General features: G+C 39.7%; 1 protein-coding gene across 1 annotated transcript in view; it reads left to right on the top strand.

Annotated features, from left to right (window-relative positions):
* The window catches only part of Babam2 (BRISC and BRCA1 A complex member 2), a 362656-nt gene that overhangs the window by 5697 nt on the left and 331501 nt on the right, over window positions 1-25458 (top strand). The window lies entirely within an intron of this gene.

The following is a 25458-nucleotide window of genomic DNA, read 5'->3' as shown; positions in this document are numbered from 1 at the left end:
TTATGTCATCCTCCTGCCTCAGCCTCCTGAGTAGCTAGGATAACAGACACCACAGCCACTCAACCATGCAGCCAGGAGTGTGCTTGACACATTAGGCACTTCTTATACATTTTCAATATATGATCTTCCCAATTTCTGATGTGTTTACTGGGGTGTACCCTCTTTGTAAGCCAGAGAGTAAAATATCTGTCATTATTGGTTCCCACCTTTTGTCTTTGGGACGTCAGTCAAGTGACTTTTTGATGTTTTGACATTTCCCCATTTTTTTTCTTACTAGAAATGCCACTGTGTGTGTGTGTGTGTGGGGGACAGAGAGAGAGAGAGAGAGAGAGAGAGAGAGAGAGAGAGAGAGAGAGAATGAAAGACAGAGAGAAAGTTCAGCAACAGCTTCAGAGAGGGGTCCAGATGAGTGGCCCCATATGTTGCATTTTTGGTTTTCTCTTAGTGATACTTATTAGGCCTTTTATCCTATTATATTGTATCTATTTATATTTCGTCTGTCTCTGTGTGTGAACATGTATATACCCCAATGCATATGTGGAAGTCAGAGGACAACCTGAGTCCCAGGATTGATCTCAGGTCATCAGGCTTGGATGGCAAGTGCCTTTTTACCCACTGAACCATTTCATTTTTTCTCTTTTCTCTTTCTTTTAGACCTGCAGAGCTCTGGGTTATGGGGAATAGTTGGGATCCATATTCTAATTTTTGTTTACTCCATGTAGGGCACAACGCACACAGAGTTTCATATGAGAAGACGTTTTGAAGTTATAAATACAATCTTGTTAGTAATTATAGCTAGCTATCCTTAAAGAAATGCTATTTTAGTACCCATTTTCCTTATTTGATTTATAAGCTGAACAGACAGGCAAGATCCAAATAAAAGCAAGATTCTTTTTTTAAAAAGTGTGATAATTCATCCTCACTTCACTTATGGATCTTGGATTTTTTTCTGTATCCTTAGGACTGTGTGCACTTTTAAGCTCCATCGCTAGGCCTTCAGTCTCTTAAGGACAGAGATCTTACTGAACTTATTTGTATGCTTCTGTGTGTTTGCCATGGTACCTCATGGGCTAAGCGAGTGGGTGGATGGGACAGGTGTTTCACGGAGAGGTTACTTAGTTTACAGGGTCAGAGTAGTTTTGTTGTTGTGACTCGGGAGACTTTTTATTGTCTTGCTAACATAATTCTATTATACATCATTCTAAAAATTGACATTCCCTGACAAACAAGCAGACACTTTTGAAATTATAGCAAAAATACATTACAGCATTAGATTTAATTTTTAAAAACATTACACTGATTTCCATATTTTTAGATTTATTTTGTTTTATGCATGTGAGTTTTTTGCCTGAACGTACATATGGGCACCATGTGCATGCCTGGTGCCAGAGAGGTTGGAAGAAGGTGTTGGATCCGTTGAACTGGAGTTAGCATAGGGTCGTGAACCATGATGTGATACTAGGAACTAAGTTCCTGGGTTCTCTGCAAGAGCAGCAAGTGTTCTTAACCACTGAGCCATCTCACCAATTCCAGATTGATCCTTTTAGATAGAATATATACTGAGACCGAAGGGGCCACTGTTAATGACAGGGAATTATCCCATGAACTTTCTGCAGTTTGTTAAATTCTCTGATGTGTGGTAACTTGATCACAGGCTTGTTCTATTTGCAGGATGCCGTACTTTGTCATTTTTAGTGAGTTTTGTAATCTTGATGTTGTCTAAGTGTCTGATCAGCACTCTGTAATGATGCCTGGCAAGTCTAATGGGGAAGGCAGAGCAGCTCACTGCAACCTGTGGCAGCTGAGCCTTAATATCCTTTTTTGGCATATTGCAAGTGACTCAACCTCACTGGCACATGGCTGTGTTTGGGGCATCTGCTGTGACATCTCATCCACCCACAAGTACCTGTTGCATTTTTTTGGTGCATGTTCTGAATTTTGTTACTTAGTTAAATATAGATACTCAGTGTAAGTACTTGATTACTAAAGAGGGTAATTTTAAACGATGAGTGGTGTGCGTTTTTATGATTGAGCTCAGTTGGGCTGCGTCTGTCTCTAGCTTGCTTAGTCTGTCTGGAAGGAAGCTGCTGTTCTGGGAGGCAACAGGTTCAGTTAAAGATGGCAGTTTTAATATTTTAGCATGTAGATGTTCACTTGGCTCTTCGTATTGCTTTTTTTTCTCTTTTAATCTCATTCTTTCTCCCTGAGCATGTCTTCATTCTCTCTCTCTCTCTGTATATATATATATATATATATATATATATATATATATATATATATATATATATTTGGAGACAGGCCCTCTTTACGTAGCCTGTCTTGAAACTCACTATGGCCTCTCGCCTGGCCATACTTTATATATTTACTATGCATAAATATGTCTCCAAACAGTATCTTATTTTGCATGTGTAAAAAGTGTTTCCAAGTGATATACTCTATGTATTCATGTGAAATTTTCTTGTTTTGATATTTTTTCCTTTTTTTCATTAAAAAATGTTTTTAGACATGGTCTCACTATATTGTCTAGGCTGGTCTTGAACTCACTTGAATTCTACTTCAACCTCCTAAGTGCTGGGTTTATAGTCAGTGCACTATCATTCCTGGTTTATCTAGTTTTAAGCTGGTAAGATTTGTATTCATAGACATAATTCTTTCATTTGATTTAGTATATCATAGTCCATTGTGTGAATATGACCCCTATTTTAAATTAATATTTATTAATTTTTTATTTATCCCTTGATAATTTCATATGTGTATATAATGCATCTTTACCATGCACACCCATAACTTCCTTATTCTATTCCCCACAAACCTGCCCTCAGCATGTCTCTCCCACTTTGAAATAGCTTCGGTTTTAATTCATTATTAAATATTTTTTTCCGACAAAGAATGCCATAGTGAACATTCTGTTGTGTCCATACAAGAAGATGCACATGAGAACATTGTCTCAGGCGGAATCTCTCCACCTGGGTATGTTTATCTATTAGTGCTGTAAAAGCAAGACAGTGAGTCATAACAACATTCAAGAAGGGGAAACAAGCCAGCATGGAAACTCTAAGAACATGTCATGTGTAGTAAGAATAAAGAGTATTTTGTGAATTTTCAGTAAAATAAGTATAAGTGTACTGGGTGGGTCATAGTGAAAAATACGTGTGATGATGGAAACCGTCTGTCAGCTGCTCCTGGATCCTCTATTCCTAGGAATACAGTTACTCACTCCTAGACTGTGTGGAGTTTTTTTTGTTTTTGGCTGTAGCCACATAGTTAGTGTCTGTTTCCTTTCACTAGAAAGGTAGGAGAGTTTCTTGTAGTCTGTAGCTTCACTGTTACCTGGTACAATAGTTTGTCTTTTGTTGCTGTGATCAGATGCCTTGACAGAAGCAACTTAGAGGAGCAAGGGTTTATTTTGGTGTGCTGTTCTAGAAGGATGCAGCGGGTCATGGTGGGAAGACTTGGCAACAGGCAGGGAGGTATGGTGGTCGGAGGAGGAAGCTGGCTGGTTACATTTTATCAGCTCCCAAGAAACAGAACAGAAGGTAGGAGCAGGCTATAAAACGTCAACCTGCCTCTTGCAACATAGGTTCAGTGCCTAAAAGTGCCATAATCTTCCCAAACAGCACTACCAGCAGGGACCAAATCTTCCAACACACGAGCTTATCAGAACATTTCACATTCACACAGTGGCAGTGTTGCAGACCTCGGCTTTTATCAAGCCAATACAGTGTGAAATGGTATTTCATCTGGTTTTAGCTTATATCTCTCCGATCTCTGTGACAATCTTTTTATGTGCCCACTGGCAATTCAGTTTTTACTTTGAAGATAGTCTTTACTCATCTTTTAAGTGAGCTGTTTGTTGATGTGTATTGAAAGCATTATTCATGTATTTTAGACTTTAAGCTTTTGGTAATTACATGTATTAGAAATACCTGCATGCAGGCTATGACTTAGAGTTTTTCTTTGACACTGCTAATATTCAGGAGTTTCAATTTTATTATGCAGACAATGATCACCTGCATGTGCACCTGCACCTCAAGAGGGCGCCAGATCTCATGACAGATGGTTGTGAGCCACTGTGTGGGTGCTGGGAATTGAACTCAGGACCTCTAGAAGATCAGCCAGTGCTCTTAACCTCTGAGTCATCTCTCCAGCCCCTAGGAGTCTTAATTTTAATGAACTCAGATTCGTTAATACTTTGATTTTGAAGAGAAGCAGAACAGAGAAGGAAAAGAATATGCATAAAGAAAGAGGGAAGAGGGAGAGTTTTAAGAAATTCTGATCTCTTTAATAGCCATACATCCTTCCTAAGAATTTTAACGATTTTTACTTTTCCTGATATTTAAATAGAAATTAGCTTTTTTTTCTCTGCTCTAGCATATAAAACAAGATACAGACATAGATATCCTTCCATATGGATAACTGATTGAGCCAGTATCATTCTTTTCCCATTTTCCCGCAGTGCCAATTCAAGTAGATCTCACATGTGTACTAATTCTAGGCTTTCTCATTGGCTGTTTCACCCTCACTGTCTCTGTGTCATTTGATACTGCCATGTCTATTATAGCTTTAAAAGATGCTCTTCCAATTGAACAAATTCTCTCTTTCAAAGGGAGAGGAAGAGATATATTGTAGAGTTCTTGAAAATCTAAGTATTTGTATTCTTGTTTTAAGCTCCATCAACAATTTGGGTGCTGGTATAGAAATCTAATTACAAATGATTTTCCTTTTGAATTTTGGAGGCTTTGATCCGTAATTTTGGAGGTACCCAATACACATACTGTCAAAATGTCATGGAGACAGTGTTCTGTCTTATTTCTGTAAGGATATTAATTTTGGTGAAATTCTTCTGTGCTATGCTAATCTTTCATGTGAATGGCTTTTCTTCAAGTTGTTGAATATTGATAGTCCATATTTATTAAAGAATATGATTCTAAGATGCATGTTTGAAGCTCTTTGAGCTTGGATGAGTTAACTGTTGAGTTCCACTGCAGTGTTACTAGGCAACACTGGCCCTTTGTATAGGGTGATTGCTAGATTTATTATTTGAAGGACTTTCTCTAGACTGTAATATAAACCCATATGGATGCCTGCCTCATTCATCAGCAAAATCCCAATTTGTAGACCAAATTATGTACACTTTAAGGGTTTTGATATCCTCAATCCAGTAGTATATTTCACATTAGTAGTATATTACACATTAGTAGTGAGTGATACCCTTAGTTCAGTAGTATATTACACATTAGTGAGTGATACCCTCAGTCCAGTAGTATATTACACATTAGTAAGCATTCACACACACATTTCAGAAGGTGCATTAGAAAGTTGCTCTCTCTCTCTCTCTCTCTCTCTTTTTCTCTCTCTGTTTTGGTTTTTTAAGACAAGGTTTCTCTATGTAGCCTTGGTTGTCCTGGAACTAGTTTTTGTAGCCCAGGCTGGCCTCAAACTCACAGAGATCCACCTACCTCTGCCTGTGAGGGCTGGGATTAAAGGTGTGCGCCACCACTGCCCAGCTAAAGTTGCTCTTCTAATAGCAATATGTGAAGCTGCCAGTTCCTCTACACTCTTAATTTTGATATTATAGGTTTCAAAGATTACTTGTTAATTTAATAGACATGGTACTAATTTAGTCATTTGCTTTGTCTTTTTTATGTGTATGTGAGAGAGAAAGTAGAGAGCAATGGGGTATTTGTTTTTTCTTAGTAACTTATAAAACCCTTTGTATGTTACCAAACGTAACACTCTCCTTAATGTAATGCCTGTGTTCCTCCCAACTTTTCAATGTCTCTCAGTTAATATATAATATGCAGAAATCCTCCAGCATCTTCCGCTTTTGAAACCTGATAAGTGCATCTCCTATTGGAGGAAGGATGTAGAGGGTGGTAGTAGACAGTGCGTAGCTTCCCCTGTCCCTTCAGTTCTGGTCTTTGGAGGCCACTGCTCTTGCGACACTGTTTTATTCCTTGTAAAGACATTCTTTGTGCCTGCAAGCCTTCTTTGTTTCTTTCTATGTAGAGCACTGGCCGTGTCGGATTGCTATAATAATGGCCCCTGAAAAGTCATGCCTTCCTTTATCCGTTGTCCTTTGATTATAACCTTGCCTTGTCTTTGGTCAAGAGGCACTCTGTTTCCTTATTTACTTTTAAGAAAAATTTTTATGTGTTCGTGTGTGGGTCTGAGTGAGTGTATGTATGTGTATCATGTGTGTGCAAGCAGAGTCCAGAAGAGGGTGTCAGCTCCTCTGGAGTTGGAGTTCCGGGTGGTTGAGAGCAGTCTGATGTGTTAGACACTTAACCCCAGGCTGTCTGCAACAGCAGTGTGCATTCTTCACTGCTGAGCCTCCTCTCCAGCCCTTTCTCTACTTCTTTAGTGTGTGGTTCCTTGTGACTTGGCTTTTACTAAGCAATACCTGACTCTGAGTCTTGGCCTTCTGAGCCTGGCAGTTCTATTTCTACCCTCTCAGGATACCATGATTGATGTGTTCATGGGTCTCCTTGGGAGAGGATGCCCCATTAATTTCAGCCCCATAATTAATACCTAGCCCCGTAGCTCACCTTCATCCAAGACCTGTTGGGACAGTGTGCAGACTGGAGGAAGGAGTTTTATCCAGGAATCATAGGTATAAGTGGTGCTGAGCTCTGCTAGTGGGCACGGGGTGTAGTAGAAGTTCATCTAGATCTTGGTGCTTAGCTGTGTTCTATAAACAGCTGGATACTGAAGTGTGCTGCTGATGTTTTGCTGATTTTACCGAGTACCCTTTAGGGAGATGTTTATTTTAACAGAAGAAGCCTGGGCTCTGTACTTCTCATGTTCTTTTCCTCCCTTAGATCTTTATCCCAGCAGCTGTCTGTGAAGCTCTACTCTGACTGTAATTGTGTGACAGAGTAATACATGCAATTTCAATTAAGCCATCTATGGAGCTTTTAATACTTAAAGGTGCTTCAATAGCCAGGGATGATGTAATCCTGTAACGTAGCTCTAAGGGAGGCAGGAGGGTCTCAAGTTCAAGGCTTGACTTGGCTGCAGAGGTAGTTCAAGCTCAGCATGGGTAGCTTAATGGGTCACATTTTAGAATAAGAAGTAAGAAGAGGCTGTGAGATAGCTCAGTGGTCAGATAGAGCCTAGTCAAAACCCCAAGTAAACAAGCACCTCCTGGCCACATGTGGTTTTTAGTTTATATTTTATACTTAGAATTTTAAGTGGTGGTATTGGCCTTGATTCAGTAGACCCTGAAATTACTCACTTGGGAACTTTTGGTACTCCAGAATCTGGAGTGGTCAGACCTTGATAAATGTGGATTGGATTTTACATGGTGTGAAACTCAGGCGTTTCATGTCCTGCAACGACTTCATTTCAGAGTGATTTAAAAATATTTTGTATGGCCACGCAGTGGTTTCACATGCCTCTAATCCCAGCACTCGGGAGGCAGAGGCAGGCGAATCTCTGTGAGTTCAAAGCTAGCCCGGTCTACACAGCAAGTTCCAAGAGTGGCTCCAAAGCTACAAAGAGACCCTGTCTCGAAAACAAACAAAGTAAAATTAAAAAAAAAATTGTATGGATGTTGGGGTGGAGAAAGAAAGGAAGGGAAGTAACGGGTTTAATATGGCTAAGGAGAGAGAGAGGGCAGAGGACTCTAGTCAGTGCCTGACTCAACTTCACATTCTTCAAGGGAGCAGCAACAAAATTGTTCCATTGTTGGCTTTTATACTTTTTATTATGTACGGTTTAGAAAATGTTAATTTATTTTTATTTTATGTATTTGGCTGCATGCATGTAAGTACACCGTGTCTGTCTGGTGCCCGTGGAGCCCAGAAAAAGGAGTCATTTCACCTGGAACTGGAGGTACGAGTGGTTGTCAGCCTCTGGGTAGTAGCTGGGAACCAAACCTGGATCCTCTGAAAGAGCAGCAAGTGCTTTTAACTTCTGGGCTGTCTTTCCAGTCCTTTAATCTGCACAAAAAAGGAAAAAAGGATTTAGTTATATGTTAGTCTGTGTGTCTGTGTAGAGTTATGGGCCCTTGAGTGAATCTTAGGGTTTCTATTGCTGTGAAGAGACAACATGACCATAGCAACTCTTATAAAGGAAAACATTTAACTGTGGTAGCTTGCTTACAGTTCTGAGGTTTAATCCATTCTTGTCATGGTGGGAAACAAGGCGACATGTCTGCGGACATGATGCTAGAGAAGGAACTGAGAGTTCTTACATCTTGACTCACAGGCAACAGGAAGTGTTTTGAGACACTGGGTGTGGCTTGAGCATATATGACAATTCAAAAGCCCACCTCCACAGTGACACACTTCCTCCAACAAGGCCACACCCACTCCAACAAAACCACAGCTCCTAATAGCCCTCTGAGCTTATGGGGACCAATTGCATTCAAACTACTACACCCTTGCAGGTCAGAAGAGGGCATCAGACCTCTGGACTGGAGTAAGAGAGGTTGTGAGATGACAGAGGTGAGTGCCGGGAGCCAAACTTAGATCCACTGTAAGAGCTATATGCTCTTTTAACCACTGCACCATCTCTTCAGCCTCCATTCTGTACAATTTAAGATAGTATTTTTTGAATAGTTTTTATTTGGCCTTACTCTGAGTTTAGAAGATCAGTGAGAGCCTTTTGGTTGGATCATGTTTATATGGGAATAACTGTGTTTTAAGGCTCCAAATTCTATGGTATCACTTTGCATGTTTAAAGGGGCCTTATGCTTGTGTAGAAAGGTGAGCTACTATCCCCTTTACATTTATGTATTTATTTTTTATTTAGTGTATATAAGTATGACGGTCCAAAAACAATTTGCAGGATTCTCCTTCAACCGTGTGGGTGATGGGTTCTGAACTTAGGTTGTCAGACGTGCCTTTACCCACTGAACCATCTTGCTGGCCTTAGATTAACTCCCCATTGTAGCTTCCATGTTGCTGAATAATCTTGATTTTTGTGCCATGTTGCTTGAGAAATGATTTTATAACCTTCCTTTTCAGGGCCACATTTCCTGAGTAATTTGGTTATCTTTCTTATGGCAAATCATGAAAGTCAAGTTTATCCCATTGTCCTTGCTGCTTTTGACCTTTTGTTTTCTCAAAAGATTTTTATCTCAACTTTTGCTCTTGTCAATTTCTGGACAGCAAGTCTTGAATCAAGTTGATGTTTTGAAGAACATTTTCATCTTCTTTTAAATCTTCAATGATTTTTTTTTCATCTTTGGACTTTTAGATGTTTTCATTTAAAAGTATTATTTTTAGTGGTTGAGTTAATTATTAATATACAGGTACAACTTTTATCTTGTACATACTTTTTATGTGATAAAATATATTTATCATGAAATTTATCATCTTATAATGTATAGTTCTATGGCATTAAGTGCATCCAAATGTGTGGTGTATGGAGATGTACATGCGACCAGCCCTTTTTAAGTCTTGCAAACTCAGTCATACCAGGGAAACAGTAACTTCCTAGTCCCCCCCTGCACTAAGCCACTAAGTTATTTTGCTTTGTCTCTCTCTGAGTTTAACTATTGTAGGTAGTAAGTGAAATCATGGAGTGTTTATCTTTTTGTGACTAGCTTATTTCCCTTGGCATAGTATATTCAAGGTTAATCCATATTGTAGCATGGTGTCAGAATTTTCTTTCCTTCTGACACTGAGAAACGTTTCCAGTGTGTGTGTGTGTGTGTGTGTGTGTGTGTGTGTGTGTGTGTCTGTGTGTGTGCTTGTGCATGCACACATCTATGTAGCACACTGTGCACCTCTTGTAATGATGTCTGTTGTATCTGTCGTTTGGCTGTTGTGAATAATGCTGGTGTTGACAAAGATGTCCAACTGTCTGAACTTGTTTTCCAGGACTTACTGGATGGTATGGCAGTTCTATGCTTGGTTTTGATGGCTCATCATATAATTTTCTACAATATGGGCTGTAGAGAATTAACATGCAGCACTCTTTCACAGTATTGATAATGTCATTTGATGCACAAAATTCTTACCTTGTTGAAGTCCAAGGTACTTAGTGTATGTTCTTCACTTTGCTAAATTAGCCTTTGAGAGGTTGAGATCACTTCTCTAGCCTTTTTTACCTGTAGTGATGTTTTTATGTCTATTTTTTTCTTTAAAGCCTAGAAAAGGGGATGGGGAAATGGCTCACTTGGTAACACGCTTGCCACATAGGCATGAGAATGCAAATATAGATTCCCTAGCACCTACGTAAAAACCAGGCATGGGAGCAATCATCTGTAACCCTAGAGCTAGCAGGGAAGTGTTGGGGGAGCAGAGATAGGCAAATGTTTGGAGTTTATTAGCAAGTCAGCCTAACCAAATTAAAGAGCTTCAGGTTCTACAAGAGAGCCTGCCTCAAAAATCATGGTGGAGAGCCATAGAGGAAGACACATGATATTGACCTCTGGCCTTCATGTGTGCATGTGTACACGTAAACTGCGCGCGCGCGCACACACACACACACACACACACACACACACACACACACCTAGAAAAAGTTCTGTTGAAATTGAGCCAGATTTTCATATTATTGGCATTCCCAAGGGAGAGGAAAACCATTCATTCACTGACACACCTGTTTCCTCCAGAATAGAAACCTTTTAATCTAGAGTTAGTGATTTTATTGTTATGTTAGTGATCAGATTGTTGCCATTATGGAGATAGGATGTAGATCATGCCAAGGCATTGGTTAACTCAAGAATACAGGTCTAGCAGTGAGGACAATAATGTAGTAGCTGCTGTGAATAATGCTGTCTTTGTAATGTAAGTGCTTTGATGACTGTATTGTATTTACATAGTCTTTCCTTATCTACAGTTTCACTTTCCATAGTTTCAGTTATTTTCAGCCACCCACAATCCAAAAATACTAGTATTTCTTGGGACTTTAAAGAGAAAGCAGCCATGTTCACATGGCTTTTATAATTGTATATAGTTAGTTGTTTTGTCTCATTCTTGTTCATGGTTCGTCTCTTACAATGTCTGCTTTGTAAACTGAACTTTCTTATAGGTATATAGTTTCAGGAAAAACATATCCGTAGGATTTAGTAGTATTGGGTTATTGCTGAAGATCCCACACACTTCAAGCACAGACAGGACATGGGGAAATCAGGTTGGTACTGACCAGGAGGCTTCCCATACTGGCTTGTCTTTCTAGGATAGAAGGTCTGTGTAGGCTGCGGGGAATTAATGCCTGGCGTGACAAGATAAGCCTGTGGGTACAATAGTGGCATGGATATTATGGGGCTATGCTTTCTGATTGGGTTTAAGACCCACTCCACACAAGGAAGTGCATGCCCGGTACTCTAAATCTTACCATCTGGCTGGGGAGCTCACTTTGCTCAGTGAGCTATTCCTATTATTCTGAACATGGTATTAAACGGCTCTCTGGATTCCTGTCACTGTACATATTAGTCAGTGCAGCTCTCGGTCCATATCAGAGACATTTCTTTGCAGTGGATGGTGGTTAATGCAGAGCCTCCCGACAGAGTGCAGAGAGCAAATGTCAGTGGAGAACTCAACCACACACACAGTGACTCTGTTTCCCCTGCAAGGTTGGGGGCCACCATGAAAGGAAAAGGAGGCAAGAAGATGATTACAGTCAGAAGTCAGGGAGGACCAGAGCAAAGCAATGTTTTCTGGACATGGGGGACCTCTGTAATTACTAACTCGCAGCTTCTGTGGTTGCTTGTACATAACCAGCAAGATATCAAATCAGTAAACATGCTAGAATGGAGAAGGAGGAGCTCCTGAGCCCCCCCCCCCCAACTGAGGAGGTGTTGACACTTGATGATTTCTGGGGCTGCTATAGTTGTGGTTCAGTGCATGACCCCGCCCCTAAGAGTGTATGGACAGCACAGATAGACTCATTGGATGAAACAAAGATGGCAGGCAGGACGTTGGGGGTGGGGCCTAGAGATCTGGGAAGAGTTAGGGGAAGGAGTGGGAAGTAATATATAATCAAAATACATCGTGTAAAATTCTCAGAGTATTAGTAAAAGTACTAAATTAAAGTACTAAATTAAAGACCCAGATAATAAAAAAATTCTGTCCAGGATTTCAGGCACCCACTGGGGTGTGTATGTCTGGTATCCTCAGGATAAGCTATATTTACTTACTTTTCTTCATGTCTTCATCTACCCTCCTGTTTCTTGAGGGGATGTTGAGAGAATGTTTCTATGTAGGCCGGGTTGGCTCCAGACCCGCACACATCATCTTGTTCTGGTTTCCTGAGAGCTGGATTACAGGTGTGTGCCACCACACCTGCTGTTGGTGTTGGTTTTTTTCGAAGACTTTTAGCTCCCTTAGGACAATGACTGTGTTGTTCTACACTGTACGCCCTATTCCTGGCACAAAGTAATCGATGATGCCGTAGGAAGCTGTGCTCACTGGAACACATTCAGGCCTGCCCCTTGTAGGTACTATCGAGGTTTCCAAAAGGTTAAGATAAAGTTATGTTGATTGTGACTGAATGAAAAGAAGGCAGAGCCAGACCATAGAGTAATAGATATAGATTGATTGTACCTTTGTAGAAAAGTCCTTTCATGTATGTGTGTATGTATACATATGTACAAAAGTATGGAGAGAGTTTTAGAAATATATTTATCAAATTCTGTCTAGGTCAGGAGAGTAAGACACCATGAACGCTGAGGGCTAACTGGGAGTCCCATCTCTATGGTGCAAGTCTCCCAGTAAAGCGTTGGACTTGCACAGTTTGTAGGGAAGGTGACTATGCTGGGAGCAAGTTCCTGCTGTAGGACTCCCAGGGCCGTAAGGAAGGCTTTGTGCTGCTGCCAGGGAAGCAGTGGGCTTTAGATGGATGCAACAGACCAGGGAGGACTGAGGCCCAAAGGAAAACACCTTTGGCCTCAGGCACTGGGAACCTATGCAGGGGCACACGATGTGTGTTAGAGAAACGACACTTGCAGAACATCCTCGGCAGGAATGTTGATTTTACTCTGAGCTGGCAGTGGACACTGACCAGGGCTTCCTGTGGATTCAGAATGCTGTTGACTTAATGTCTGTTGCTTGTGTGTGTGTGTGTGTGTGTGTGTGTGTGTGTGTGTGTTTCTATAAAGAGAATTTAGCGCCTTGAGTTTTGTAAATCTCTTACTTAGGCTGATTTTTGCTCTCAGTACATCTCTGTAGAATCTTAATCCCCTCTTTAAAAAATTTAAACACACGAGGTTGCGAAACTCTTTGAAGGTTATTTAGCTGATAAGCGGTGGGGGTCTGAACTAATGCCCAGGTCTTCTCTATCAAATGCTCTGTCCTTTTTTTTCTAAGAAAAGATTGGCCAGGAAATCACTTAATGTGATATCCTGTCCAATGGGCTCTAGCCATCTCCATTTATAAGGATATTTTGGTATGGACACTTAAAGAAAACTTAGTGACCGATAAAATTCAAATAGAAATTTGTTAGAGGTCAGAATTACCTAGGCATTAGAGGTGGCTCCAGGAGAGGCTGGGGAGATGACGCAGTGGGCTAAGGTACTGGCTACCAAGCCTGAGCACCTGTGTTTGCTTCCCAGGACTCACTTGATGGAAGGAGAGAACTAACCCCCTCAAGCTGTCACAGTGCTGTGTTCACCCCCTAAAATAAGTTAATGAAAGAAATACCTTGGAAAAAGTTGCTGGCTAAAAATGTTGTTTTTTTTGGGGGTGGGGCAATAATTTACAACATTAGGGTTAAATCTCAGCAACAGGTAATTTGACAAGAATTTGTAGATGTCTAAAAGATAAGCGGTGTGGGGAAAGGAATTTAATTTTATTGTTGGAATTAAGGCAGAAATCAAATACATTTAGTTATTTTATGGATGTTATTGTTTTACTTTTTGACTCCAGTAATCATTTTCATTATACGAGATATGAAATAATTGAAAGCATGAAAGACATTGAAAGTCTTAACTAAGAGTATGATGTCATAGTTAGCACTGCAGAATTATTTTTTACAACAGCTTTGTGTGGGCTGGTTAGTAGTGATGGGCTATCAGTACTGTGACGTCAGGACACGGGTTAGTGGTGATGGGCTGTCAGTACTGTGACGTCAGGACACGGGTTAGTGGTGATAGGTTATCAGTACTGTGATGTCAGGACACGGGTTAGTGGTGATGGACTGTCAGTACTGTGACGTCAGGATACACACTGCATGTTTTATTTTTCCTTAGTATTCATTATATTTTTGTGAAATAAAAAGATCTTTTGGAATTATTTTTGGCAAGTTTTTAATATATTTATTTTGTATTTCTTTGTACATACTTGTATAAGAAACTAAAGGAATTTGTAAATCAGGAAAGTTGTATAGTCCAAATGGAAAATTGTAAGTATAGCTAGATTATCAGAATGGAAGGAATACCAGGTTTTTGAGCATGAGTTCAGGATGTCACAGGCCAGTACTTTATGATTTTTGTTGTAATATATTTATATTGGAGTGTTCTCAAGCCAGAGCAGATCCTAGCATGGAGCGGGGAGGTGGGCTGGATGTTCCACCCATGGCTGAGGAGCTCTTGGCAGCTGATAGCTGCTGAGAGAGGGAGGGTCAGTTCTCTTGAGGAGGGTAGCCCCTGGTAAGCTGACCATGCTCCAGGAGAAGGTCACATGTTCAAGAATATATGGACAGCACAAACTGCACTTGATGGATATAAAACCAGCATAAAAAAGGACACAAAGTTGTATTGGTAGGGAATGGCAGGTGGATCTGAGAACAGTTAAGAGAAGGAGGCGAACATGTTCACAACACATTGTATAATATTCTCAAAGAACTAATAAAAATTTAAAAAAACGAACTGAGCGGTGGTGGCGCATGCCTTTAGTCCCAGCACTCGGGAGGCAGAGGCAGGCGGATCTCTGTGATTTCGAGGCCAGCCTGGTCCACAAGAGCTATTTCCAGGACAGGCTCCAAAGCTACAGAGAAACCCTGTCTCGGAAAACAAAGCAAAGTAACAACAACAAACCATTTAAAAAAAGATATAGAAGTATGAAATTTAAACTAAGCTGTACTAGCTTTAGAATTGGTTCTTCTCCCCTCCCCCCCTTTTTTTTTTAGTTTTCTGAGGCAGGGTTTCTTTGTGTAGCCCTGGCTGTCTTGGAACTCACTCTGTAGACCAGGCTGGCCTCAAACTCACAGAGATTCGCTTTCTTCTACCTCTCGAGTGCTAGGATTAAAGGCGTGCACTGCCACTACCTGACTAGAATTTTAATAACTTATATTTCCATAAATGATGCCAGCATTCATACTGTAAGGCAGCGTGACTCTTCAAATAGGGTCACTAATCTTCTCACCAGGAGCAAAGGTGTGTGTGGTGAAAGGGAAGCTGAATTTCCGGTTTGAGAATTCAGAAAGTCTGGTGTTAAGTCTTAGGCAGTGGACTGTGTTGATATTGCTGCCAGCCTAGTAGAACTCGAAGAACACTGGGGAATAAAGGAGTAGTGTCTGTGACTCTTGTGAGAAAGCCAGAGGAGAGAGTGGGGGACATCAAACAAGAGCAGTTCATCTCGATAACCTGCAGCCTTCAGCTTTTAAAGAATCATCAGTGAAATGTTTCTCAGAGGGTCTTTGATGCAAGAGCAGAGATTTAAAAAAATTATCCAGTTTCTTACTGATACTTTTGTAGTATATCATAAAGATGAATTATTAGAAAAATGAAGTGAAAAAATACTAATCACCAGGCTTGTCTTTATTTTTTTTTCTTTATTGGATCCATCAGGCGTAACATTGTTTTTACACATTGCCTTGAAGTTTTAACATTCTTACATGAGTTTTTGTGGATTAGTAACAGTTTATATACCAGAGCTGCTCTGTGGATTCCACTTTGAACAGTACTGTGTTAAAAAGAGTTTGCCATTCTGACAGTCCAGAAGTTGGCCCTTTCAGTTTTGTCTTAGAATAGACAGAGCTAGATAATGCAGTTATTAGAATAGAGTCAAAACGGGATAATGCAAACCATTTTAAGCAAATACAGTAGCTAATTATAAGCATGAAAACTTCTCAGAATTTCAGTAGTTGGCTGAGTGAAAATACAGGAGAGCATCATTACTTTATGCATTTGGATTATACTAAGAAACATGGCTTTTGTTGTTGTCTTATTTATTGGTATGGAGATAGTATCTTATTGCAGCCCAGTTTGGCCTCAAGCTTGCCATGTGCGTAGATATGACCTTTGAGCATTTTAAACAATACGTTTATTTTATTTTATATGTCTGGGTGTCTTGCCTGTGTGATTGTCTTTGCACCATGTGTGCTGGGTGCCTAAGGAGACCAGAAGAGGGCATCAAGTCCCTTGGAACTGAAGTTACAGACAGTTGTGAGCCACCATGTGGGTGCTTGAAATCAAAGCCTAGACCTCTGCAAAAGCAGCCAGTGTTCTTACCCGTGGAGCCATCTCTCCATCTCTCCAGCCCCTGACCTTGAACTCTTGATCCTCTAGCCTCAACTTCCCAAATGCTGGGTTTACAAGGATGCATGAATTTTGAGTAAAGAGAATGTTTTCAATTCAGTGCTTCATAAACACTGTATTGGACTGTTTGTACTTGTTTCAGATTTCCTTTTTATAAGAATATCATAAAATAAATGGCACACTTAGAAAACTGAGGAAGGAGAGGTTTGGACCATTGTGGACTGCCAAATAAGATCCTGTTTCAATAAGCTAAAAGCCAATAAATAGATGGATAGGTAGGTAGGTAGGTAGGTAGGTAGATGATGGTAGGAAAATAGATGATTGATAGATAAATAATAGGTAGGTAGATGATAGAGGATAGGTAGGTAGACAGATGATAGGTAGATAGATAGATTATAGAAAGAAAGGAAAGAAAGATAGCATATATTGAGCACCTGATAAGTGTGATTCATTGTGGAAATAATCAGCATAAATAAAGCATATGGCTTGAAAATTAATAAGGGAAGCAGATCAAAGCTTTGCAAGTTTAGCTCCCTCAAAAGTGAGCTCCTAGAGCATGCCAAAGTAAATATTCTCCATAGGTAAATATTTGCTTAAAAGGACAAGAATTCAAAGAATATGTATATTATACAAAATAAAAAGCCCCAGAGTTGAATGTTAGGGTGGGCATCTACTTAGGACCTGTTTTAAGTAAAGTGATGAAAATGATCTAAAATGACTATAAGAATATTTTTATTGAAATGGCTTATTATAACAATTTTACATGATTATATTGTACTTTAGATGTAGACAAATGACATGTAAGCTGACCTTGGCCTTTCTAATAACGTTTCTACGTGTGAGAGTTACCAGTAGTTACTCTGTGACTTAGTGTGGCTTGTTTAAGGTGTTCTTTGAGTGAGTGTGTGCTGCCTTTCTGCAGCTTGTTGCAGGAAAGTATCTCTGCAGTGTTTGTCAGCTGTGTGCCAGGAGGAGCGCTGCTGGACAGAACTTCAGCCATGTAGTGATGAACTCTGGCTCCTGTGTTTTGTCCTGCTTTAGGACAGTTACAGGGAGGTGTTCTGCATTCCCTTCTTGGCCAGATTTTAGCTCATTTTGAGAGGCCATTTTCTCAGAGAACCTTCCTTGATTACTCCTCTGAAAACAGTATCTCTGCTCTCTTAAATCTAATTGTTCTTATATTCTTAAACCACTAATTTGGCAATTAATCATGTTAATTGCTTTGTGCCTTGCATCTATTGTTGTCTCGACTTGTTATTTAAATTGTCTTGACTTTACTGTCGTGATGTTTGTCTCCTGATTACAGTACAAGATTCTTGAAAAAGAGACGTGTCTCTATAACTCTCAGAACAGTGATCTCTGAACTTTGCCGATTGCCTACCCTGTCTTTGTTTGCTTCAACGGCTATGGCATAGACTTTACACTGGATAATTTATTAACAATACAAGTTTGTTTCTCAGAATTCTGGAGGCTGGGGAGTCTAAGGTCATAAGTCTAAGCAGACTTAGAGCTCTTGAAGGCCCATTCTGCATAGATGCTCTTTGTGCATCCTCTCATGGTACAGGACCAAAGGACAAATGGGCCTCTTTTATAAAGGCACTAGTCCCATTCATAGTGACCTATTTAGCTTCTGCCTCTTAATGTCAACACACTGGGGATTAGATTTTATCATATGAATTTGGAGGGATATAATCATTCAGACTATAGTTTAGTCCAAACAATTTGGTTAAGAATCTCAATACATGCATTTTATTCAATTATATGTATAGATTATAAATCACATGAAATCTGAATTAAAATGGCACAGCATGAAATACGCATTATAATTTATGTTATTTCTAATATGGTATTTTTTACCAGTCATATTTGAAAAAGACATCTAAAAAATTATGGAGATACTAATAGAAGACATGCCAAATTGGCAACATGTGTGGACTAGTTTCCAGTCTATTTTGTAGTTATATGAAAGATTTTGTTGAAAATGGCCCGTGCTTATGTTATTAGCATAAGCATTACTTATGTCCATTATAACATGTCCATTATAACTTATGTCCATTATAACGGAAAGCAGCAGCATAAGGCATCTGGGTGGGACCCAGCTTTACCATCAGTGTCAGCCTGTATTTCCTCTAGTAAGGGGGAATCTATTCCACATCTTTAGTATTGAACCCTTCTCTCCCCAAGATTTTCATTCTGTGAAATGATATTGTCTGATAGGCTCACTTGAACACAGACTGCATATCTGTCACAGAATGCTCAACAAGTAGTTGCGAATTTTATTTGGAAAAAGTAAATGTGTGTCTCTGATCACAAATTTCTGGAAAACCTTCTGTTTTCATAAGTTAAAAAAATTCTAATGTGAAGAATGAAATCCACAAGAGCAGGTTGTTTAAAAAATGATTTACTATCATTGGAGAACAAAATGTGAACTTGTGTGTGTGGTCACTGTGCTAATCTAATGATCATAAAAAGTTCAAGGGATGGATGATATGTGGAAATGTTTCTACGGTTAGTAGATATTGAAACATGACCGTCTTGGCCACCATATCAAGAAATAAAGTGTTGGGGGATGGGAGATGGCTCAGTGAGTAAGAGCTTGCTTGAAACCATGAGGATCTGAGTTTGGATCCCAGCACCTAGGAAAAGGTTGGGCACTGCTTCACATGTGCCTGTAACCCAGACTTGTGAGTAGCCATACTGGTTGGCCAGAGAAAGAAGGCTTACTGTGGTTTGCTGGCCACCAGCCTAGTTCCAGGCTCAGTGAGAGACCCTGTCTCAAAGGAGTAAGGTAGAAAGTGGTAGAGCAGGACACTGACCTCTGGCCTCTGTATTTCCATGCAAACATACCACATTTGTTTATGTGCACACACATACACACACATACACACACACACACACACACACACACACACACACAGAACCATTAGCATCCTAGGAGTGCTATGTATTCTTCTTGTCATTGGCCTTTTCTTTCTTTCCCAGTAGTTAAATCATTTTGATTTTTATCATAGTAATTTTCTTTTGTCACTTAGCATAGACAATATTACTTTTTATGATTTTTGAATTTTAAATAATGGAATCATAATAGTATACAGTCTTTCATTCAGTGAAAGTACTTTTTCATTACTATACAATATTTCTGTTGTTTATTTTATCTTTTTTAAAAATCTATCCTTTAGCCAATGGGCATCATGTGTTGTGTTTGAAATGGCATTTAAATCGTTCAGTTTGGGGCTACTTAAAGAGCGCTGCTGTCATATTTTCTCTTCACGAGTCTTAATTCATACGCACAATTCCCCTGTGTTTTATTTTCCTTTTAATACAATAATAGGTTTCTGCATAAAGATCTTAACACATCTGTTGTGATATTTATATCTACATTCAATCATTTGGTACTGATTGACAATTTTTGTGCTGTGTTGGGGGTTGAACTTGAGCCATCTCACACACGGTATAAGTAGTCTACCAGCATGTTCCTGTTTTTGGTGGCATCTTCCTAGAAGTTTGATTCTTTTGATTGTTGAGGGTATAAAGAATAAAATTGATTTCCGTATGTCTTTGTCCCTCTGCCTTTGCTCAGCTTGTATCTTAATTCCAAGAGTGCACCTGAAGATTTTTAAAAAAATTCTATATGCAAATATTCTCTCCAGATAACAAAGTTTTATTTTTCTTCCCAGCCTCTGGGCTCTCTTCCCATGTTTCTCTGTCCTGACTACGACTCCTAGCACAATGGAGAATGCAGTGGTGAGAGCTGACCTCCTGTCTCCTTGTCTCAGAGGGGAGAGTATTTTGTTACAAGTTTGATGTTAGTGTAGATTCAGTTTTTGTTTGTTTGTTTGTATTTTTTGGTAGGGGCCTCTTTATGAAATTAAAGTTATTCTTTTTTAGTTTTAGTTTAAAGAGAATTTTGAAAATGGTAATTATTTGATTTTATCGCTTATCTGTACTTACTGATATTACTCACTTTTTCCTTTATTGTGTTAACGGAGGGAATCACTGGTGCTTGTTAGAAAAGAATTAGCAGTCAGTGAGTTTAGCATCTGTGCAAAGAAATTAAAGGACTTGGGGGACTTAGTAATTTTTTTTTTTTTTTTTTTTTTTTTTTTTTTTTTTTTGGTGAGACAGGGTCTCCACACATTTCTGGTTGTCTTGGAATTTGATACTTGGATCAGGCTGGCCTTGAATTTACTGAGATGGAGATTTACCTGCCTCTGCTTACTAGTGCTGGGATTAAAGGCACAGGTCACCATGCACTTCCTTGCTATAGATTAAAAGTAGTGTTTGAGCCGGGCAGTGGTGGTGCACGCCTTTAATCCCAGCACTAGGGAGGTGGAGACAGGCAGATCTCTGTGAGTTCGAGGCCAGCCTGGTCTACAAGAGCTAGGTCCAGGACAGGCTCCAAAAGCTACAGAGAAACCCTGTCTCGAAAAACCAAACCAAACCAAACCAAACAAAAACCAAACATAAAAAACAAAAAAAGTAGTGTTTGAGCCCATCATTTCTACTAGAATCATTGCATTTTAAATCTGACTTTTGTCAGAGGAATACCAACCAATATCCATATTCTAAGGTAGAGTTGAAATTTATCATTTATAAATGGAGATATTACTTGGAAACTGGGAATAACAGTTGATGCCACACAAATTGGCAAACACATTCAAACACATTGAATATTTTATTTTTGTGGTGTTTAGAAAAAAACCTTCTAGGATGAGTCACTTATTTTGGTAATGGTTATTTGGAATTCTATTCTAGGAATTAAATGCATGATTTCCTAGTAGGTTCTAGAAATTTACCTTTTAGGTTTTAGTGATACAGAGATATACATGTGGTGTGTCAAGGAAGTCCTGTTATTAAGTGGATAGTCCCATTTCCCAGAGAACGGTATAAGAGATGTACTACAGTATCATGTGGCTACTTCCTTCTTACCAGTTTTAATTCATGTGTTTCCTTTGTGGGGGGTGAAAACTCCACCTTGTGCAGTTTGATTTAGTTGGCTGTATGTGCAGTAACTGCATTAAAGGACTGAGTCCTAGAATTGGTTTGAATGCCTTTGAATTTTGTAGATCATTTAGATAGATGTTAAGATAAGATGTCAGCCAGTTTGGATGCTATGGTCATTTTGAAGCTGATTTAGTCAGAGTAAAGTTATTGATGTTCGATTTAATCCTGAAAAAAACAAAAACACTTCATTCTATAAAATTAAAACCATGGCAAATATTAGCTACCAGTTACTCACTGCAGCGTGTGACTTGAGCTATTTACCAGGCGATTACTGGTCTCGGAGCCTATTTTATTCCCTGTCACCTGCTACTTAAGGTTGCCAAAGCTGAAGGCTTCCGTCTCAGCGGATGTTAAGTGTTGTTGGTGAAGCACAAACGTCATTATCTCGAAAACAGGAAGCTATGCAGGAGAAATGCCAAATGTGAATGAATACCCTGGTAGAGGAAACTGACGCACGTTCAGGGAAGGACCCTGAATTCATCTATTTTCTTCTTCTTAGATGCCTTAAAGAACAGAAATGGCCAGACTCACCCTTTTTAGACAGTATTGAATTAAGTAGGTTTAGCCTTAAACCAGAAAGCATGTTTTCTTGTATATTGCATTGTCTTAAAAATGTTGATGTTCTAAAGGTTCTGAGATGCCTGCATGGAACTTGATTAATCTCCTTTAGTGTTTGGCCAACTGAAATCCTATGAAGTACAGTGAAATCGACCATTTTCTGTTTATACAGAAAACTTAATAATTTGAATCATATCTCAATAACTAGGAATAGATTTTAAATAGTGTAAATAGTTTTAAAGAGGAATCAATAAAAATTACTTTTCACCATTTTTTTAACTTTTCATGAATAATCTGCTAAATGAATCAAGAGTACTAGCATTGCAGATCTCAAAAATCAAGTGTCAAGTACTTTATTCTCTTTTATGTCATTGGTTGATGTGTGCAAATATGGTTTTTATATATATTTATAAGTGATTGTCATTAATGTATATTAATGAAATGCATATTTTATTAATTTTTAGTTAACATACAAAATAATGGATTTTTTTGGTACTCTTGTTACACATGTATATTTTCTAACTGAAAAATTACATTTGGGTGTGTATGCATGTGTGCATACATGTGTATATGTGTGTGGGTGGAGCATGTCACAGTGCATGTAGAAGTCACAGAACAATCTTCAAGAGATAGATACCTGCTATATTCGGTCAGGCTGGCAGGTTTGTGACAAGTGCTTTACCTCCTGAGCTGTCTTGCCAGCCCTTACACACACACACACACACACACACACACACACACACACACACAAATTATAATTGGTTCTCATCTCCTCTGACCCCTCCCTCTACTTGCTGATCAAAACCTCTTTTTGGTTATCAGCACTTGCTTTGCATTGCTGGTACTTTGTTAATAGAATATCATTTGTTAAAAGTGTCCACTTTGTATTTTTTCACTGATTCTAGTGGTCATCATTTTAATTGAGATGGCTTAGTGTGGTGATTTGTACAGTGGGCTCTGTAGTCAGACATCTTTGGTTCTGGATTGTAGGTCTCTCACCTTCTAGCAAGTCATTTACATATCATTCAGGGGGTTCACTCACTTCTGTAAATGGAAATGATAATTGTGCCCAAATTAAAAGGTTCCTGTGTCTGGAACTAGTTTAATTCCAGAACTAAGAATAGTGGTTGCCTCTTAATGCATACCCAGTGAATGTTAGAAAAATTTTAAGCAATTATTTAAAGTTTAAATTCTGAGTTCAGTGTTTAACCCTACTAAGGGAGGGTCTTCTCCAATAATCACACATTGCTCTTTTCAAGATGGGATGAGAGCATCTCCCAGTACCAGCAAGTCATCAGTTCCTATCATGAACAAGCTCCAGGCTTGACAGGCTAGTCCATCCATTCAGCAGAGCTCCCTCCCTTCCCTCTCTCTTTCTCTCCCTCTCTCCCTTCATTTATTGTTTAACATAGGGTCTCTCTGTAGCCCTGGCCATGCTGTCTATGTCAGACACTCTGGCTTCAACTCACAGAAATCTGCCTATCTTTGCCTCCCAAATACTCAGATTAAAGGCCTGCACCACTATGCCTAGCTCATTCAGCCAATCCTTATATGCATACATGCTGGGAATGCCCACCTATTGCACACAGTGTCCTTCCTGGACACGATTTCTAATTTCAGTGCCCCCTCTGAGAACCCGCGAGGCCTGTATGCTTCGGTGACAGTTTTTGAGTTGTGGTTATCAGTATGCATGAAGATTCCATCTATGTCAAATGCCTAGCACTGTGTTCAGTGTTTTTTTTTTTCCGTTTTGTAACAGTTACGGCACCAGAGCCCTCCAGTTGGATTGAGAAAACAAACCATAATTCATAATTAGAAAGCAGATACAGAATAATTCTAGGAGGCATGTGGTTAGATGAGACTGTAAGGCTGAGGGTACATGAAGCTTATGCTGAACATTTTCTTAAATCAAATTGGTAACTGCAGATGTTTCTAAAATAAAGTATTAGAAAAGTAGTAGTAGAAAAAAGCTACCTTTTCTGATGTTAGCAAGAATTCTCACTTGAGGGCTGGCGAGGTGACGGAGTGGGTAAAGCTACTAGCTGCCAAACTTGACCGGAGTGCAGTCCCTGAGGCTCACATGGTAGAGGAGAGCATCGACTCCTACAGGTTGTTCTCTGGCCACGACATACCTGAGTGCACACACATGACGGTGTATGCCTACACACACAATAAAAATGTAATTTTAGGTAAAAAAAAAAGAGTTCCCAGTTGTAGTTCTCACTTTCAGATGTGTAGAATTGATGTCCCTTTCTTGGTTTTCCCGTGCTAAACTGTAAAATAGCACATTTCCAGTTTCTGGAGGTGAGTGAAATGTGTGAAAGATGCGTTTACGGCACAGGTCTTCATTCGAAAGCACGCTTTCTTCAGCTGTGTGGTCCAGTGCCAGCTCATTCATTTCATTTAGAGGAGGGTTGCCGAGCATTGCTCTGCGCATTAGAAACACCAAGCAGAAAGACGGTCAAAGTCTACAGTCTGCTGGTATTTCAGTTCCAGTGAGGACGAAACGGTAATAAATAAGCCAGGGACACGAAGAAAAAAAATAAAAATACAGGGTTCTGTGATAAAGCAGGCGCTGCTCCACACTGGGAAATCAAGGGGACCTTCAGAGGAGATGGAATCCAAACTCAAGTAGCTTGGAGGGCCAAGTAGAGTCCTAGGGCGTGCAGTACAGGCAGGGGACAGCTCGTGCAAGGGCACAAAAGCAAGAATAGGCTGGTACACCTAAGGAGGACATCTGGGCAGTGCGGATGGGCCACAGCAAATGGGACCAGAAGAGCAAAAGATGATGATCCTCAGTAAGAGACAGTAGTTCAGGGACCTGCAAGTGGTGGCAGTTGAGTTGGCTTTTCTACCAGGCACAAAGGAGGATTTTAATCAGAAGAATCCTATTATTGAATCCTATTATTGAACTGACTCCGTGTTCTTAAAAGATTGCTGCCTCTACAGCATAGAGCAAACAATGTGGGAAATAAAATGAGAAAGTTGGACATGGCTGAACCGAGCTGGAGCCCACCTAGAGCTCTCCATCAGCTTCCTATGAGTCTTTTGTTTTGTTTTGTTTTGTTGTTTTTCGAGACAGGGTTTCTTTGTAGCTTTGGAGTCTGTCCTGGAGCTGGCCTCAACTCACAGAGATCTGCCTGCCTCTGCCTCCCCAGTGCTGGGATTAAAGGCGTGCACCACAGCTAAGAGATCAGGGCTTTATGTCATGCAGATGAAACTCTCATTTGTAGATACCTTAGAAAACAAACCCGTTGGAGAAACAGAGACCATTGTCAAACCTCGTGGAGTCTTAGAGTTCTAAAACTCCCAAATGTTGAGACCCGGCTGGCTGACTCATTCCCATCTTTTGCATTTGCATTTTATCTGAAATCAAGTACCACGCTTTTTGCTTTCCTGCAGATGAGTGGTATGGTGTGCCAGAGCTAGAGAAAGCATCGTACCTTTGAAGAAAGAGAGAAAACCATCTGCCGCTAGAAAAAGGCCAAAAGTGGGCTCTTTTTGTATGAACAGAGTGAAAGCTA

Source organism: Myodes glareolus, chromosome 6 (genome assembly GCF_982192425.1).
Source record: "Myodes glareolus chromosome 6, mMyoGla1.1, whole genome shotgun sequence".
In the NCBI taxonomy this organism is placed as follows: Eukaryota; Metazoa; Chordata; class Mammalia; order Rodentia; family Cricetidae; genus Myodes; species Myodes glareolus.
The sequence above is the reverse complement of the archived record's forward strand: the minus strand, read 5'-3'. Positions and strand labels throughout refer to the sequence as shown.